Raw genomic sequence first — 20,094 nt, forward strand, 5'->3', positions numbered from 1 at the left:
AAAAAATGTTGAACTTGTAAGGAAAAAAAATGTTGCTTATGTTGTCATCTTCCAAGACTCGTAGCGTTTCTATTTTTCATGATCTGGGGCTGGGTGAGGGCCTATCTTTTGCGCCCTGAGCTGATATTATTATTTATACCATTTTGGGGTAGATACAATGTTTTGATTGCCTGTTCTTGCATTTTATTGCAATATTGCAGTGGCCAAAAAAACATAATCCTGGCGTTGTGATTTTTTTTTCGTTACGTCGTTTACAGATCAGATTAATTTATTCTACATTTTGATAAATACCAAATATGTGTATTTATTATTTAATTGCTTTATCTTGAATGCTGGCAAAAGAGGGGTTATATGAACTTGTGATTTTTTAAAAAAAACCTTTTTTTTCACACTTTTTTACTGTGCTTAATAGTCCGTTTAAGGTACGTTCTCACGTTCAGGAATTGCTGCGGGTTTGACGCTGCATATTTATGCAGCGGCAAACTCGCAGTAGTGAGCTGTGACAGCATAGTGAATGGGATTTCTAGAAATCCCATATGTGGAGACAAGGGGGAGGGGGCAGCGTGTGCCCTGGTCCATTAGCCAAAACTGCATGGACCAGGGATCATCCCACCGAACGCCCACTCTCCTTTTAACATGGGCATAGCACTACTCAGACAACACAGGGTGACGGTAAAACAGTGTGGCAATACTTTACTGAGCCACAAAACAGGCAGATAAAACATAGAACAGTCCCACAAAAGTACCCTAGATGGTGCAAATTACAGAGCCTCACCCTTCCACTGACTTGCCGGGATAATAGCAGCTGTTACTACAGAGCTTCCAGGGCCGACTAACCCACCTGTGGGTAACTACAGCTTAGCAAGATGACGGGCCACTGAGATACAAGGCCAGTTGACCGGAGGGTCATAACCTGGCTTCTCTGAACATCTCCATGGAGCCAGGCAACTGGCAGGTCCCATTCCTGGCCCCCACAAATGTATTCATGGGGCTCAGGCGACTGGTGGGTCCAAATCTTGACTACCACAAATGTATTCATTGTTCAACGATGGTTAGTGGAGCAGATCTGTTTTCTTCCAACCGGGGCCGTGGTTCACTTAGCTGACATCCTGTAGAATGACAAATCTGTGCCCCTCGTGATGGAGCCATGATGTCTTGGCTGCTGTCCTGTAGAGAGTCTCTGGTTCTTTGGATCTCTGAATTTCTTGACTATCTGGATGTCTGGAGGTATTTCTGTATATGAAGTGTTACAAAGTCACTGGTAATGAAATAGAGGGGAGATATGTGTCACCGCTTAATGGCATCAGTGATATGAAACCAGAGTATTTTCCTCCAGCACACAACCTGTTGTGAAGGTTAGATTAAAGTTTCATACATGGGCTGTTATCTTTTTGGACATCTATAGAGTGGGTGGGAAGGTGTCCATCTTATCTCCACCTTCACCGCTGTGTACTGACAGGACCTGTGTGAGGTCACAATCATGTGGTCAGTCACATGATTGAAAGAGTTACATGGTCTGGGGTTTAAATAACTGGGCTCTAGAGGCAGGCTTTGGTCAGCAAGACTGGAAAGAGATTTCTCCAGTAGGTTTTTGTGTCCTGAAGAAAGACTGAACCTGTGTTGCTCCAGAGCGGGATGTTACCCGAATAAGTATGGACTGTGTTGCAGCGTTTTGTTTTTTTGTTGTCTTTCCTGTTTTAGCCTGAAGAGCTGTGTTTATTTTCCCTTCTTGTTGGTTTATGCCGCATAATAATACACCAACCAAATATTTAAAGAGATAGTGTTCCTATTTTTCTACCCCTGTATACTGCCACGTGAGTTGAACTACCACAGGTGTTATATCTTGTTAGAGGCCTATATCCTCTTTTTATAGGCTCACAACTCATGTCCTTCAAGCCATTATTCAAAGGTCAAGGAGAAGATGTGATGAGATTGACTCGCATTGTTTGACCAGCTAATCATTTTGCATAGTCTTTATTCTGCTTTGCAAGTCAACAACACACAGGACCCGTATAATGTTCATTCAACATATTAGGCAACCATCCATTGTTCAATGACCCTGCATGAAAGAAGAGTCAACATTTCAGACTCTTGACCAACAAGAAAGAAACACATAAATTCAAAAGTATACATATAGATAACAGTCTATTCCTCTTGGCTTGCTGAAAATAGATATCTGGTTAACTAAGATAAAATGCTATGGTTTGTCAAAACACCATGTCCACTCTGCGTATTTGTGCACCTGCGGATCGCCCATGGACACTGAACTGCGGCGCATCTTTCAGGACCGCAGCACGTCAATTTCATCAATAGAATGTATTGAATACATTAAATCTGCATTTTTCAGTGAACACATGTGGATTTACCTGTGTTCAATAGAACACAGCATTTTGGACACAGCAAAAATACACTACGTCCAAATCGCTGTGAGTTCTGGATCATGGGCACATAGCCTTAGGGGACTTGAAGCTGCCACTGTCTGATCATCTGTGCTACACATAGCAATGCGTCACGATCTACCGGCCACGAGGCTGCTTTTATATGAAATTCACAATGATAGGCACTGGGGTTTTCTGCAGACCCCTGCCTGTCATAACAACCTATCAGCACCCCATGATCGTGGCACTGACAGCCGGGATTTGTGATGCGTTTCCAGCCGATGCATGTAACATCCCGCTTTCAGCGGTTGACAGCGGAATTTAACAGGTTAACACACGTGACTGGACTGTTAAAAGCCTTTGATGGCTGATTAAATCAGCCAACATGTGCGGAGAAAGATGCAGGCTCAGTGTTGGAACCCTCATCAAAGGCAGGGACACAACATTTGACTTAAATATACATCAGAAGTCATGAAGGAGTTAAGGATGCGGCAAGTCATACTTTTTTTGTTTTTTTGTCACCTTAGCCTTATAAGGTTTTGTTTTTTAAATGACACCATTAATTTTACCATAAAATGCCTTGAAAACATTTCCAAGCGCTGTATAATGGTTAGAAAACAAAATTCTATGATGGTTATTTCAGTTTAGTTCAGTGAAAATGATCTGATAACATCATTCTCCAGGTCAGCACAATTCCGGTGATACAAAACTTGCATAGTTGTGTTTTTAAGTGGTGAAAAAGATTTCAGAAATTCATAAAAAAAAAAAATAATAATAATAATAACAATAAGTTTGTATCACCATTTTCTGAGACCTCTAACTTAATTTATTTCACAGTCAATGGGTATGTTTTCTTGCGTCTCACACAGACTTTTTTATTGATGCCAATTTGGTGTACATACAATGCTTTAATTGCTTTTTACTGCATTCGTCACCATTTCACCGTTTACTATATTGGGTAAATATTTTAGATTTTATGAGTTCATAAGATTACACCCTACACAGTACCAAATATAATTTATTTTGTTATTTATGTTTGCTGAAAAAAATAAAAATTGGGGTTCTTTAAACTTTTATATTTTAATGATTTTTTTAAAATAAAAATTGTAATTATTATTTTCATTTTTAACTTGTCTCCTTAAGAGAATTGAGCCTGAATATGCAATACACAGCTCTTAAACCTACTCCATATAGTGATAGCGCCATTGTATCTTATATAAGGAATACAGCAGAGTTTCAATTCATGTCTTCTATGCGATGTATACAACTGTCTGTGCCTCCTATGTGATGTCTACAGCAGTCTCAGTTTATCCTATGTGATGTATATACAAAGCAGTCTCAGTGTATTGTATGTGATGTACAGTATATAAAGTATAAAGCAGTATCAGTGTATCCTGTAGGGTGTATAAACAACATTCTAAATTCCTACTATGTAACATATACAGTGGGGCAAAAAAGTATTTAGTCAGTCAGCAATAGTGCAAGTTCCACCACTTAAAAAGATGAGAGGCGTCTGTAATTTACATCATAGGTAGACCTCAACTATGGGAGACAAACTGAGAAAAAAAAATCCAGAAAATCACATTGTCAGTTTTTTTTTCATTTTATTTGCATATTATGGTGGAAAATAAGTATTTGGTCAGAAACAAAATTTCACCTCAATACTTTGTGATATATCCTTTGTTGGCAATGACAGAGGTCAAACGTTTTCTGTAAGTCTTCACAAGGTTACCACACGCTGTTGTTGTTATGTTGGCCCATTCCTCCATGCAGATCTCCTCTAGAGCAGTGATGTTTTTGGCTTTTCGCTTGGCAACACGGACTTTCAACTCCCTAAAAAGGTTTTCTATAGGGTTGAGATCTGGAGACAGGCTAGGCCACTCCAGGACCTTGAAATGCTTCTTACGAAGCCACTCCTTCGTTGCCCTGGCGGTGTGCTTTGGATCATTGTCATGTTGAAAGACCCAGCCACGTTTCTTCTTCAATACCCTTGCTGATGGAAGGAGGTTTGCACTCAAAATCTCACGATACATGGCCCCATTCATTCTTTCATGTACCCGGTTCAGTCGTCCTGGCCCCTTTGCAGAGAAACAGCCCCAAAGCATGATGTTTCCACCACCATGCTTTACAGTAGGTATGGTGTTTGATGGATGCAACTCAGTATTCTTTTTCCTCCAAACACGACAAGTTGTGTTTCTACCAAACAGTTCCAGTTTGGTTTCATCAGACCATAGGACATTCTCCCAAAACTCCTCTGGATCATCCAAATGCTCTCTAGCAAACTTCAGACGGGCCTGGACATGTACAGGCTTAAGCAGTGGGACACGTCTGGCACTGCAGGATCTGAGTCCATGGTGGCGTAGTGTGTTACTTATGGTAGGCCTTGTTACATTGGTCCCAGCTCTCTGCAGTTCATTCACTAGGTCTCCCCGCATGGTTCTGGGATTTTTGCTCACCGTTCTTGTTATCATTCTGACCCCACGGGGTGGGATTTTGCGTGGAGCACCAGATCGAGGGAGATTATCAGTGGTCTTGCATGTCTTCCATTTTCTAATTATTGCTCCCACAGTTGATTTCTTCACTCCAAGCTGGTTGGCTATTGCAGATTCAGTCTTCCCAGCCTGGTGCAGGGCTACAATTTTGTTTCTGGTGTCCTTTGACAGCTCTTTGGTCTTCACCATAGTGGAGTTTGGAGTCAGACTGTTTGAGGGTGTGCACAGGTGTCTTTTTATACTGATAACAAGTTTAAACAGGTGCCATTACTACAGGTAATGAGTGGAGGAAAGAGGAGACTCTTAAAGAAGAAGTTACAGGTCTGTGAGAGCCAGAAATCTTGATTGCTTGTTTCTGACCAAATACTTATTTTCCACCAAAATATGCAAATAAAATGAAAAAAAAACAGACAATGTGGTTTTCTGGATTTTTTTTTCTCAGTTTGTCTCCCATAGTTGAGGTCTACCTATGATGTAAATTACAGACGCCTCTCATCTTTTTAAGTGGTGGAACTTGCACTATTGCTGACTGACTAAATACTTTTTTGCCCCACTGTATATAGCAGTCTCAATGTACCCAATGTGGTGCATAATCAACAGTCTACCTGTATCCTACGTGTTGTATCTACAGCAGTCTCAGTGTCTCCTATGTAATGTAAATACTGCAATCTCGGTGTCTTGTAAACATATAAAGGATATGAGTGAGTGCTCCAGCTTCAGGTAGTTACAGGTGCCAAGAAATGGAGGATAAGCTGTAAATACATGCAGTGTGTACAAGGATATACTGTGTGCAGGGGTGGTGTTAGGGGCAGGCAGACTGGCAAGCTGCCTAGGGCCCTCGCTCCTCCAGAGATCCCCAACCAGTGTTGTGCCACTAACAGCGGCAGACCATGTGGCTGCTAAGGGGCCTGTGAGTAAGGTGGGCCCACCACCGTCCCCTCCCTCTGCATCATGCATTTAACTTATTGGCATAGATGCCGATACAGTTGAAAGCAATGATGGAGGAGAGGGCGTCAGATTCTCCCTCTCCCATCATTCCTCCTCTGACTCTGATGCAGCAGGCATGCAGCGACATCACTACATCTTGTGCTATACTGTGCCTGTAGTGGAGCTGCTGGGATGAGCTGCAGAAGCCAGAGCAGTGGTGGATTGGGGAGAGGTAAGTATTGTGTGTGTCTGCATTATCCTGTGTGTGTATGTGTGTGTTTGGGGGGCTGCATTATACTGTTTGTGTGTAGGGGTGCTGCATTATACTGTGTGTGGGTGAGAGGTTACATTATATTCTATGAGGGGAGCTGCATTATATTCCATGAGGGGGCTGCTTTATGTTCCATGAGGGGGCTGATTTATATTCTATGAGGAGATGCATTATATTCTATGAGAAGGGCTGCATTATATTCTATGGGGGACTGCATGGTACACTATGGGGGGACTGTATTGTACTCTATGAGTTGGGCTGCATTATACTCTATTGAGGACTATGGGTTACATTGTACTATATGTGGAGGACTATGGGGAGTGTGTTAAAGCATGTGGAGGAATATGGGGCACATTATATTATATGAAGGGCTATGGTGCAAATTATACTATATGGAGGACTATGCGGTACATTATACTATGTGGAGGACTATGCTGCACATTATGCTATATATGGAAGACTATGGGGTGTGCATTATATTATATGGAGGACTATGGGGTGTGTTATACTATATGAAGTACTAGGAGGGGTGCATTATACTATGTGGAGTACTATAAGGTGCATTATACTATGTTGCGGACTATATGGGGTGCATTATACTATTTTGGAGGACTATGCTACACATTATACTATGTGGAGGATTATGGGGTGCATTATACTTTGTGAATGAGTAGGGGGTGCATTATACTATATGAAGAACTATGGTGTACATTATACTTTATGGAGGACTATAGGGTGCATTATACTATTTGGAGGACTGTTGGGTGCATTATACTATATGGAGGACTATGAGGGGTGCATTATACTATGTGGAGGACTATGGGTGCATTATGCTATATGGAGGACTATGGGGTGCATTATACTATATGGAGGGATAGGAGGGGTGTATTATACAATGTGGAGTACTATAAGGGGCATTATACTATGTGGAGTACTATGCTGCACATTAAGCTATATGGAGGACTATAGTGTTTGCATTATACTATATGAGGACTATTAGGTGCATTATACTATGTGAAGGACTAAGGGGTGCATTATACTATATGGATGACTATGGTGTACATTATACAGATTCCACATTGCCTTTAACCAATACAGCATCAGGAGGTGCCGCCATAGGAACTACTGGCTCAACAAACTTCTTCAACAGAGATTTATGAAATACGTTATGGATCTTAAACGTAGCTGGAAGAGCCAATCGAAAAGAAACAGGATTAAGAATCTCCAAAATCATATAAGGTCCAATGAATCTTGGCTTGAACTTTGGAGACGAAACCTTCATAGAAATATTCTTTGACGACAACCAAACCATATCACCCAGTTTAAACCGGGGACCAATGGTCCTATGCCTGTTGGAAAACCGCTGGGCTGTTTCCTGAGAGAGGGACAACTTATCCACCACTTGGTCCCAAATCTGCTGCATTCTCTCTACCACAGTGTCCACACTTGGGCAGGTCGAAGATTTTACCTGCCCTGAAGAAAATCGAGGATGAAACCCAAAGTTACAGAAAAAGGGCGACATCAAAGTGGCAGAAATAGCTCTACTGTTTAGCGCGAATTCGGCCAAGGGCAAAAATGAGACCGAGTCATCCTGATCAGCAGATATAAAAGATCTCAAATAGGACTCCAAAGTCTGGTTTGTTCTCTTAGTCTGCCCATTGGTCTGAGGATGAAATGCAGAGGAGAAAGATAACTGAATTCCCAGATTGGAACAAAAAGCTTTCCAAAATCTGGAAACAAACTGGACTCCTCTGTCTGACACAATGTTCTCAGGAATCCCATGCTACCGAACCACCTGTTGTAAAAACAAGGGCACCAACTCTGAAGAAGATGGCAACTTTGGGGGTGGTACAAGATGGACCATCTTAGAAAATCTATCACAAATCACCCAGATAACAGTCATTCTCTGAGATACAGGAAGATCAGAAATAAAATCCATTGAGCTATGGGTCCATGGCCTCTTGGGCACCGGCAGGGGCATCAACAACCCACCAGAATGAGAATAGGGTTTAGACCGAGAACAAGTCCCACAGGACTGCACAAAATTCCTGACATCATGAGATAAGGCAGGCCACCAAAAAGACTGACTCACCAAATCTCTGGTACCAAAAATACCTGGATGACCAGCTAACGCGGAGCAATGAATTTCAGACATCACTCTCTTCCTACACTGGTCAGGAACATACAATTTTCCCATAGGACAACGCTCAGGTCTGTCCTCCTGAAATTCCTCCAGGGCACATCTCAAATCGGGCGAGATGGCGGAAAGAACTACCCCCTCACCTAGGATGGCAGTAGGCTCGGTCACAATAAGAGAATCCGCAAAGAAACTCCTAGAAAGGGCGTCCGTCTTAACATTCTTAGTGCCCGGAAGAAAAGAGACCACAAAATTAAAACGCGTGAAAAACAAGGCCCACCTAGCCTGTCTGCGATTCAAGCGTTTGGCTGATTCAAGATAAATCAAATTCTTGTGGTCGGTGAGGACCACAACTTGATGTCTAGCTCCCTCCAAGCAATGTCTCCACTCTTCAAATGCCCATTTCATGGCCAACATTTCCCGACTCCCCACGTCATAGTTACGTTCAGATGGTGAAAATTTTCGAGAAAAGAAGGCAAAGGAATTCATTTTAGAAGTCACCGGATCTTTTTGGGACAAAATAGCTCCTGCACCAATCTCAGAAGCATCTACCTCCACCTGAAATGGAAGTGAGACATCAGGTTGCCGTAGAACCAGAGCAGAAGTGAATCTCCGCTTAAGCTCCTGAAATGCCGAGACAGCCTCTGGAGACCAATTCAGCACATCAGCGCCCTTCTTGGTCAGATCAGTCAGTGGTTTGACAATACCAGAAAAATTACCTATAAATTTACCATAGAAATTAGCAAAACCCAAAAACTTCTGGAGAGCCTTCAAAGAAGTGGGCTGAACCCAATCATAAATGGCCTGTACCTTGGCCGGGTCCATTTCAATAGCCGACGGAAACAAAATAAATCCCAAAAATGAAATCCTCTGTACACCAAAGAGGCATTTCGATCCCTTAACATACAGGGAACTTTCCCTCGAAATCCGGAACACAGTCCGGACATGTTCAACATGAGAATCCCAATCACTGGAAAAGATCAAAATATCATCCAGATAGATGATCAAAAACTTATCCACAAAGTCCCGGAAAATATCATTCATAAAGGATTGGAAGACAGAAGGGGCATTAGTGAGCCCAAAAGGCATCACCAGGTACTTAAAATGTCCCTCTGGAGTATTAAACGCCGTCTTCCATTCATCCCCGTGCTTGATGCGAATAAGATTATATGCCCCCCTGAGGTCAAGCTTGCTAAACCAGCAGGCACTTTTAACTCTGGAAAATAAATCAGAAATCAGGGGTTACGGGTACTGATATTTAACCGTGATTTTGTTAAGGGAACAATAGTCAATACATGGCCTTAATGAACCATCTTTCTTGGTCACAAAAAAACCCCAGCACCTAAGGGTGAAGAGGATGGCCTAATATGACCCTTCTCCAACGACTCCTTGATATAAGATCGCATAGCATCATGTTCGGGTACCGATAAGTTGAAAAGCCGACCCTTGGGAAATTTACACCCGGGCATCAACTCAATTGCACAGTCATAACTCCTATGAGGAGGCAAAGATGCAGACTTACTCTCACTAAATACATCAGAAAAATCCAGCCAAATAATCAGGAATATCATGAGACTGGGGAGAGGTGGAGAAAACAGGAGTGTCACTAAGAACACACTGACAACCCCAACTCACCACAGACACAGATTTCCAATCCAAAACAGGATTATGAGTTTGCAACCAGGGAAAACCCAGAACAATAGCATCATGCAAATTGTGCAGCACCAAAAATTTACAATTTTCTTGGTGGTCCGGGTCCAAAACTGGGGTTTATTCTCCGCCAAAGGAGTAGCATCAATACCCCTCAAAGGAATAGGCATCCGCAGGGGTATCATGGGAAAACCACAACGTTTAGCAAAGTCCAAATCCATCAGATTTAAAGCTGCTCCTGAATCCACAAAAGCCTTAGCGGAAAATGTGGATATGGAGCAGATCAGAGTAATTGCCAAAAGGAACTTAGGTTGTACACTGCTCACAGCAAGTGTGTGTGCAAAACGTTTCTCTCGTTTAGGGCAGACAGAAATAGTATGAGAGGCGTCTCCACAGAAAAAACACAGCTTATTACGCCTTCTAAACTCCTGACATTGTGCCCTAGACAAAACCCTATCACATTGCATGGGTTCAGACATTTGTTCAAAAGGCAGCAACGCCTCTCGTGTAGTTTTACGTTCACGTAAACGCCGATCAACTTGAATGGCTAATGACATAGAATCATCAAGACCAGAGGGAACAGGAAATCCCACCATAACATCTTTTACGGTTTCTGATAAACCCTTCCGAAAGAGGGCTGCAAGGCACCATCATTCCATGTAGTAAGGACCGCCCACTTTCGGAATGAGTCAACCTCGCTGAGTGCTGCAGCAGCTGGATTTTGTAAGGGTGCCATTTGTGAGTAGCTAATATCAGCCGAAGGGATGTTCTACTGATGCCAGATTGGTGCGCTGAATTTGCAGAATGGGCAAAACAAAAATTGGAACAGGACCCTCAGTTCACACAGAACATTATGTTCAGTGATGAGGCAAACTTTTTTGGGTGGGCCATTTATATGGATACCAGCAAAAAAAAGCAGGTCGCACTCACCGATCTTGTAAAAAAAATTCCGCTCTTTATTGTCAAATGTTTAAAACATCATGGTCAGGAGAGTGAGGTCAGGAGTGTGCAAAAGCTGATGACGGCCATTTCGCGCTGAACAGTGCTTCTGCGAGTCAGAATGGGCAAAACAAAAATTGGAACAGAACCCTCAGTTTACACAGAACACTATGTTCAGTGATGAGGCAAACTTTTTGGGTGGGCCATTTATATGGATACACCTAAATAAAATGGGAATAGTGTCAGTTTTCTTGCGTAGGGTGTCTTGCATTGAAATCTGCTGCAATTACCCAGTTACTGCATTCACCAGACATCAAGTTATGCTAAAACCAAGCACACCGTTGTTTTTCTTGTGAAATTCTCAATAAGTTTGATGTGTCACATGACCCTCTTCCCATTGGAAAAAATAAAGTTGGATCCAAAATGGCCAACTTCAAAATGGCCCCAGGGTCACCACCCATCTTGAAAAGTTTTCCCCCTCCCATATACTAATGTGCCACAAACAGGAAGTTGATATCACCAACCATTCCCATTTTGTTTAGGTGGAACCATATACATGGCCCACCCTGTATAATGCAGGCCCCATAGTATAATTCAGCCCCATAGTATAATGTACCCCTATAGCAGTATAATGCACTCCCTAATGCAGTATAATGCACCCCCATAGCCATATAATGCAGCCCCACAGCAGTATAATGCACCCTTATAGCAGTATAATGCATCCCCATAGTAGTATAATGCAGCCGCATAGCAGTATAATGCAGCTCCATAGTATAATGCACTCCCATAGGGGTATAATCCACTCCCATAGGGGTATAATACACCCTCATAGTATAATGTAGCCTCATAGCAGTATAATGCACCCCATAATTGTATAATGCAGCCCCATAACAGTATAATGCAGCCCAATAGTATTATACACCCCCATAGTATAATGCAGCCCCATAGCAGTATAATGCACCCCATAGAAGTATAATGCACCCGAAAGCAGTATAATGCACCCCATAGCAGTATAATGCACCTTTATAGTATAATGCAGCCCCATAGCAATATAATGCAGCCCCATAGTAGTATAATGCACCTCCATATTATAATGCACCCCATAGCAGTATAATGCAACCTCATAGTATAATGCAGCCCCATCGTAGTATAATGCAGCCCTATAGTATAATGCATCCCTTTTCCCTCCCTCCTCCCACCCCATAGTAGTATAATACACCACCATAGTAGTATAAGGCAACCCCTGCCATGATCCAGGTTGGATATGACAGGTTTTGAATAAGTAACCTTTTTTTTCCTTTGAGCCGGTTGCTTAGAGATAGTTTTGCCCCCGGTGGCCATTAGGGCTATTACACAGTGGTGTATTTTGTTCTAGTTGCCCCCCGGTGGTGAGCGTTATTGCACGGGAATCTCTAACAGGTGTGAGACTCTGGCTCCTAACTATAAAGGTGTGTCAGGTGTTCTCACTCGCTGTTGGTGATATTGGTGTTTTCCAACCATCCTTGGTGAAGAAAAGAGCTAGAGAGAGTTCCTGGCAGCTCAGTCAGAATCCTGGAGTGGCAGCTATGGTGTCAGCGAGTAGCTCTTGTAAAGCATGGTGGAGTGGCAGCTATGGTGTCAGCGAGGAGTTCTTGCAAAGCTTGGTGGAGTGGCAGGTATGGTGTCAGCGAGGAGTTCTTGCAAAGCTCGGTTGTTATGGATGAGTCACCGAAGGAGGAAAAAACAAAAATAATAGCTAAGTCTAGAAAACCAGAGAAGTTGGCAGCTATCGGATTGCAGACCCCTGAACCTATCCACAACAACAAGCAGTAGCCGTGGGGGGTTCCTACGGTGCCCTAGACCCCTCGATCACAGCCGGAGAACTAAATTAGCCTAAAGACAGAAAGGGGAAATCTAAACTGCCCCAGAGCAGACCCCAAAGCAATAGGCAGCCCCCAACATATAATGACTGTGAAGCAAGATGAAAAACACTAACACAGATAGAAAGATAGGTTGAGCAAATGATGGGGCCCAAGCTAACTAAATAGGACAGGATAGAAAAGCTGCTGTCTGCAATCCGCAAAAAACCCTATCCAAAAATGTACCCACAGACTGATAGGAAAAACAGGCCCTGAAGTCGCTAAGCTTCAAAAGACTATATCAGCACTCAGGTAAATTCTGAAGACAGAGCCAGAGATCAACAGATCAGAGACAAAAATGGAATTCAGCTCACCCCCAGCCGGGGATGGCTGAACTCCAAAAAGCAAGGCAAACAAAACCAGAACTAAAGAGTACAAAAAGCAGAGCAAAACTTAGCTTTGAGAAGCAGAGATCAGACTGGTCTCCAAGAATCCAGCAGGAAAATCACCAGCAAGGCAGCAGGGCGTCGGCTGCCTTATATCCAGTCATCAGTTCCTGTGACCCAGTCATCATCTACCTGCTCAGCTGTTTGGTAATCAGCCTCACTACCTTCCTTCGCCAGAAGAGGTAGTTCATCAGACCTCACTGGTGAAGGGAAAAATGAACTCACAACACTTGGTGGAGTGGCAGCTATGGTGTCAGCGAGGAGTTCTTGCAAAGATTGGTGGAGTGGCAGCTATGGTGAAAGCTGCACTCAGATGCTGGACTCTGTTGCTGGAAGAGAGCTGCACTCACATGCTGGACTCTGTTGCTGGAAAGATGCACTCACATGCTGGACTCTGTTGCTGGAAGGCTGCACTCAGATGCTGGACTCTGTTGCTGTAAAGCTGCACTCAGATGTGGGACTCTGTTTCTGGAAATCTGCACTCAGGTGTTGGATCCGGTTGGAGGAAAAGATGCACTCAGGTGTCGGACTCTGTTGCTTGGAGCATTAGCAACAGAGCAAAGCTGAGTGGTGTTTCCCTGTTTGTCACTTTCCTCAATGTGTGTTTTAGTGCAGTGGTGGGATTAGTTTCTGCACCGTCCACTTCACTAGTAAGGGATTGGTTCAGGGCGAGCTAGGAATTTCAGGTATCCTGATCGGCGCTCGGTGCAGAACTGGCCTAGGGATCGTTAGGAGTGTAGAGACACTGACTCAGGGGAGTGCAGGAGGTCTCCACGTCCCTGTTCCCTATCACAGGGCCACCATTGTAATTGTTTTCCTGGTTTTCCCCTTTATTCTGAAATTCGCCCTGCTGGAGGTGGTGTATCCAGACATATGTGTACTACTGAAATTCGCCTGCTGGAGGAGATGCATCCGGCTGCATGTTCTATTATTTAAATTCGCCCTACTGGAGGCGGTGTATCCATGGTCACGCGTGTCATATAAATTTGCCCTGCTGGAGGCGGTGTGTCCAGTCACACGTGACCATGACAGCCCCACAGTATAATGCAGCCCCTTTCCCTCCCTCCCGACACCCCTATAGCAGGATAATGCAGCCCTTTTCCCTCCATCCCCCCACCCCCATAGTGGTATAATGCACCCTTATAGTAGTATAATGCACCCTCATAGTATAATGCACCCCATAGCAGTGTAATGCAACCCATTGCAGTGTAATGCAACCCATAGCAGTATACTGCACACTTACAGTTATGGCCAAAAGTGTTGACACCCCTGCAATTCTGTCAGATAATGCTCAGTTTCTTTCTGAAAATGATTGCAAACACAAATTCTTTGGTATTATTATCTTCATTTAATTCGTCTTAAATGAAAAAAACACAAAAGAGAATGAAGCTAAAAGCAAAACATTGATCATTTCACACAAAACTCCAAAAATGGGCCAGACAAAAGTATTGGCACTCTCAGCCTAATACTTGGTTGCACAACCTTTAGCCAAAATAACTGCGACCAACCGCTTCCGGTAACCATCAATGAGTTTCTTACAATGTTCTGCTGGAATTTTAGACCATTCTTCTTTGGCAAACTGCTTCAGTTCCCTGATATTTGAAGGGTGCCTTCTCCAAACTGCCATTTTTAAGATCTCTCCACAGGTGTTCTATGGGATTCAGATCTGGACTCATTGCTGGCCACCTTAGAAGTCTCCAGTGCTTTCTCTCAAACCATTTTCTAGTGCTTTTTGAAGTGTGTTTTGGGTCATTTTCCTGCTGGAAGACCCATGACCTCTGAGGGAGACCCAGCTTTCTCACACTGGGCCCTACATTATGCTGCAAAATTTGTTGGTAGTCTTCTAACTTCATAATGCCATGCACACGGTCAAGCAGTCCAGTGCCAGAGGCAGCAAAGCAACCCCAAAACATCAGGGAACCTCCGCCATGTTTGACTGTAGGGACCATGTTCTTTTCTTTGAATGCCTCTTTTTTTCTCCTGTAAACTCTATGTTGATGCCTTTGCCCAAAAAGCTCTACTTTTGTCTCATCTGACCAGAGAACATTCTTCCAAAACGTTTTAGGCTTTTTCAGGTAAGTTTTGGCAAACTCCAGCCTGGCTTTTTTATGTCTCGGGGTAAGAAGTGGGGTCTTCCTGGGTCTCCTACCATACAGTTCCTTTTCATTCAGACGCAAACGGATAGTACGGGTTGACACTGTTGTACCCTCGGACTGCAGGGCAGCTTGAACTTGTTTGGATGTTAGTCGAGGTTCTTTATCCAACATCCGCACAATCTTGCGTTGAAATCTCTTGTCAATTTTTCTTTTCCATCCACATCTAGGGAGGTTAGCCACAGTGCCATGGGCTTTAAACTTCTTGATGACACTGCGCACGGTGGACACAGGAACATTCAGGTCTTTGGAGATGGACTTGTAGCCTTGAGATTGCTCATGCTTCCTCACAATTTGGTTTCTCAAGTCCTCAGACAGTTCAGTGGTCTTCTTTCTTTTCTCCATGCTCAATGTGGTACACACAAGGACACAGGACAGAGGTTGAGTCAACTTTAATCCATGTCAACTGGCTGCAAGTGTGATTTAGTTATTGCCAACACCTGTTAGGTGCCACAGGTAAGTTGCAGGTGCTGTTAATTACACAAGTTAGAGAAGCATCACATGATTTTTCGAACAGTGCCAATACTTTTGTCCACCCTCTTTTTTATGTTTGGTGTGGAATTATATCCAATTTGGCTTTAGGACAATTCTTTTTGTGTTTTTTCATTTAAGACAAATTAAATGAAGATAATAATACAAAAGAATTTGTGTTTGCAATCATTTTCAGGAAGAAACTGAGCATTATTTGACAGAATTGCAGGGGTGTCAATACTTTTGGCCACAACTGTATAGTAGTATAATGCACCCCCATAGTATAATGCAACCCATAGTATAATGCAGCCTCTTTCCCTCCCTTCCACCACCCCCATAGTAGTATAATGCACCCCTATACTGGTATAATATGCCCCATACTGTGGCTTTACAAAAAAAAAAAGTTTTTCCTTACCTGGCCAAGGTGCAGTGGTGTCCTCCTCTCTGATTCAGATGAGACATGCAGCATCGTTCTGGCGTATGACATACGTCGGCGACGTGCGTGCTGATGTCAGCTGCCGGTCTGTATTGGCTGGCAGCTGATAACTGTTGCCGTGCGGGAGGAATCAATTGCACGGCAACAGATTTTAACTGATCAGGAGGACACGCGATCAGTTAATGAAGCGCTGGGGCCCAGTGAGCAAAACAGAGGGGGCCTGCTGCAGGTCCCCTCTATTCATCAGGCCTCATTTGCCAGTAAGGGCAGTAATGCCCTGATGGCGGCCCTAGATGCGGAAGTCATCAAAGAGATGCTGGGACACTGGCAAAAGGATGCCGCAAGCGTGGATATGCACTGTGATACAGAAGGTCACCAGGGATGGAAAGTAGGCAAAATAAAAATACAGCAGTTATATACTATAGTGAGGAAAATAGGGAATTTTGAATTAAAGTGCTTTAGAAAATAGCTTAGATTATTACATAGTTTCGGACTATCCCTTTAATCCTCTATTCACATATCTATTGTTCATGCGACAATATTTTTGGTCCATGGAAAAAGTTACATGCCCCTGATGCCCTGGTAACAGGTAAGAAATATCACAACATGGACTATTCTCTTCTGTATTTTGTATGTAACTCACCTATTCAAGTCTATGGGTGAGAAAAAAAATCTGATCCCATATGAATCATCTGTATAGGATCCGATTTTTATGGATACATTGCAATTATTAACATAGAAAACTATATTTGGTCTGGGTGAACCCGAACTGTAAAGTACCGAATGCCTAATGTCTGCTACTGAACCCCGAACAAGGACTATTCACTGGAAGTTTGGTTTACTGTTCAGGTTTGGATGCCTAATAAAGTTTGTTGAAAGGCTGCAGAGCAGCCAATTAATAAGCTTTTAGGCTGTGGGCACTTCCAGAGCAATTACAGCCATACCAAGTATTGGCATGTCTGTGACTGGCTGGCGCAGCACGTGACCTGGCTTGTATAAATGCTGGATCACGAGTGCCATCGCCATTCTGCTCTGATTAGTGTAGGGACAGGACAAAGTTGGATTGAGGGACGGTGTTAGGTAGCACACTCTGCCAAAAAGCCGCTGTAACTGCTAGCTTTCTCTACGCCTCCTTCTTTGTGTGTTGTACAAAAAGCCGCTGTGTGCACTGCATGTGACTCAGGGGGAGAACTGTGCCAAAAAGCAGCTGTGTTTACTGTGCACCCATATCTGTGGGAGTACTGTCCCAAAAGCAGTTGTGTGTACCCTGCATCCCCTGCCTGTGGGAGTAGTGTGCCTTTAAGCCGCTGTGTAAACTCAGCAACCCTGCCTGTGGGAGTACTGTGCCAAAAGTTGCTGTGTGCACTCTGCAACCCTGCAAGTGGGAGTACTGTGCCAAAAGCTGCTGTGTATACTCTGCAGCGTTGTCTGTGGGAGTACTGTGACAAAAGCCGCTGTGTACTCTGCAACTTTGCCTGTATGAGTACTGTGACAAAAGCTGCAGGAGAGGTCTGGATGGAGATTATAGCATGCAGGAAGGATGTAGACCACAAGGGGGTCGTGTTGGTCACAGGAGATGCCGGTCGTGCACCCTTAGTGACACTGGGGATGAACGTGCTAAAGGAGGTGGGACAACTACTGACTAGTGAGCCACAGGGACCTTTCTTGAACCAATGGAACCCACGAACCCCCCAACGGAAGGTGTTTCAGAAGCTAATCCGAGCAGCTCAAGCCCAGGAAATGTCAGAAGACGGAAGAGTTTCGGGAAAGGTGATGGTGCCAGCGGCTACAAAGACTACTTTACCGTCCGGCCAGACAGTGCTCACGTTGCCAGTGCAAGCTTGTACTCCTCTGGAGGGAGTGGAGGTGCAGATCGAGCCAGCAGCGATGGACCAAATACGCCCTGGATTGCTCGTCGCTCAAACACTAGCCACAGTTCAAGACGGCAACAGTGTAGTGCTGTGTGTCAACCAGAGGACCGAATTTATCACCCTTATACCCAAGAGTGAGATGGCCCAAATCCTGGGCATGCCGGAGAAGCTAATGCCACCTGAAGTAGTACAGCTGGCCATTGTGCTAGGGGATCCCTGGACTTTAGCAGTTACAGCCATATTGAAGTCTCTGCCTGGCAGCCAGAAAGAAAGTTATAGAATTTTAGAGAAGATGCGGGCAGAATTGACGGGACTGTCACCTCAACAAGTGTAGCAAGTAGGGGATGTACTGGAGCGCTATCAGGAAGGTTTTGCCCACCATGAAGATGACTTCAGTTGCACTCAGACCGTCGCTCATGAAATTCCTACCGGGAGTGCCGCACCAATCAGAGAGAGATATCGCCAAATACCCCCCCATATGTACAAGGAGGTAAAGGAGATGCTGGCTCATATGCTGTGAAGTGGAGTAGTATGAGAGAGTCAGAGTCGTGGGTGGCTCCCATTGTGCTAGTCTGAAAAAAAAGACGGGACCCTGCGGTTCTGTGTCGATTATAGGCGGCTGAACGCCTGCACTGTGCGGGACTGTTATCCATTACCCTGAATTGAGGAGTCCCTCTCTGCCCTGGGACGGGCAAAGTATTTTTCCATGCTTGATCTGGCCAGCAGGTACTGGCAGGTGCCAATGGCAGAACATGACCGGCCGAAAACTAGGCGAGGATGCCAGCAGACATTACACCGAACACCGCCGGCATTCTGCTACCCACGGGACCTTCAGAGAATAATAGGCTGCAGAGTCCCGATAAGTGAAACCGTTAACAAGAGACTGTTTAGTTAACCAACTTTTATTTGGCTTTACCTTTGTACTGTTTGTTTACCCGGCTATCTCCCTATGAGGCGTTTTCCAACTGTTAAATAATTAATTATAGTTGATCCCTGCTCTGCAGCATTTGCGTTACTGCATCCCAGTGTAATAACCTGCAGGTACTGAGGATGTCGCCACGGAACAGAGACAGACCAAGAGTTAAAGGGTTTATTTACAGGGGATAAATTCTCCACGCAGGGAGAAGCAGTAAGGGGATTAAATGAGTAAGAGTAACAATATAAACAGCAAAATAGACTAAGAAAACTACTAAACAGTTATTCAAAGTTGAGACAGTTCAACTGGCATTAATATGACTTATCAGTCCGGAGAAAGCTTGATCCCAGGGTCTTTTTTACCCACGTTGGCGCTGTCACAATCTCTGTAGTCTCCTCTGGATGTAGCTGAAACCTCAGGGGTTAAAGCAGGAAGCAGGGAGACGCTGCGGAACTGAGTCTCCCCTGCTCTAAGTCTCTGTATGGTACACTGTCAGTCTCTCTGCAGTAGCGATGCTACGCACACTTGGAAGTCTCTTGGCCACACTCAGGAGCCCCGGCTTGTCACTGCGTTCCCCAGTACTGCGCGCTCAGGTCACTGCCTTTGCACTGTCAGTGGGAAGGTCTCCTCTGGTCACGGAGGCTACCGAATCCACGTACTCACATACAGTGCGCACTATGTCTCGAACTTCAGTCCCAGAACTCTGACAGGGAGTTCTCTCTCTCTTGGAGCGTGGCGCTGCAGCCTGCTTTCTCTCTGGCTCGCTCTCCCCTGTCTCTGGCATGCTCTCCTCTGTGCCTGGTGCGCTCTGCTTTAGCGCCCTCTGCCTGCACACCTTCCTGTCCATGGTCCCTTCCTTTTCCTCCCTGTCCCCTGCAGTCACATGGTCTAGTCAGACCAGTGCAGAAAGTCTTCCCCCCGGCAACCCTGCTGTCAGGCTAAGTGGTTCCGAATAAGGAGCAGAAAAGGTAACCTCCTTTGGATGCTTCCTTCTCTTTACCCCCTTGCACCAGCACCTGCTTATTACAGCTACAAAAATTTCTATGAGGCTGTGACGCTCACGTGGGGAGAGCCCGGCCAATCTGTCCAGTGTGGTCCAAGAGTGGACTGACCACCATGGACGTCTCAATGAGCCCGAAGCTATAGTAAAGAAGAAACAAGCAGCTACA

General features: G+C 44.4%; 1 protein-coding gene across 1 annotated transcript in view; it reads left to right on the plus strand.

Moving 5' to 3' along the window:
- Nucleotides 1–20,094, plus strand: part of LOC141087532 (gamma-aminobutyric acid receptor subunit beta-4-like) — a 432,014-nt gene that overhangs the window by 159,956 nt on the left and 251,964 nt on the right. The window lies entirely within an intron of this gene.

This window comes from Dendrobates tinctorius, unplaced genomic scaffold (assembly GCF_039654945.1).
Source record: "Dendrobates tinctorius isolate UK_male_01 unplaced genomic scaffold, ASM3965494v1 ptg000034l, whole genome shotgun sequence".
Taxonomy (NCBI): Eukaryota; Metazoa; Chordata; class Amphibia; order Anura; family Dendrobatidae; genus Dendrobates; species Dendrobates tinctorius.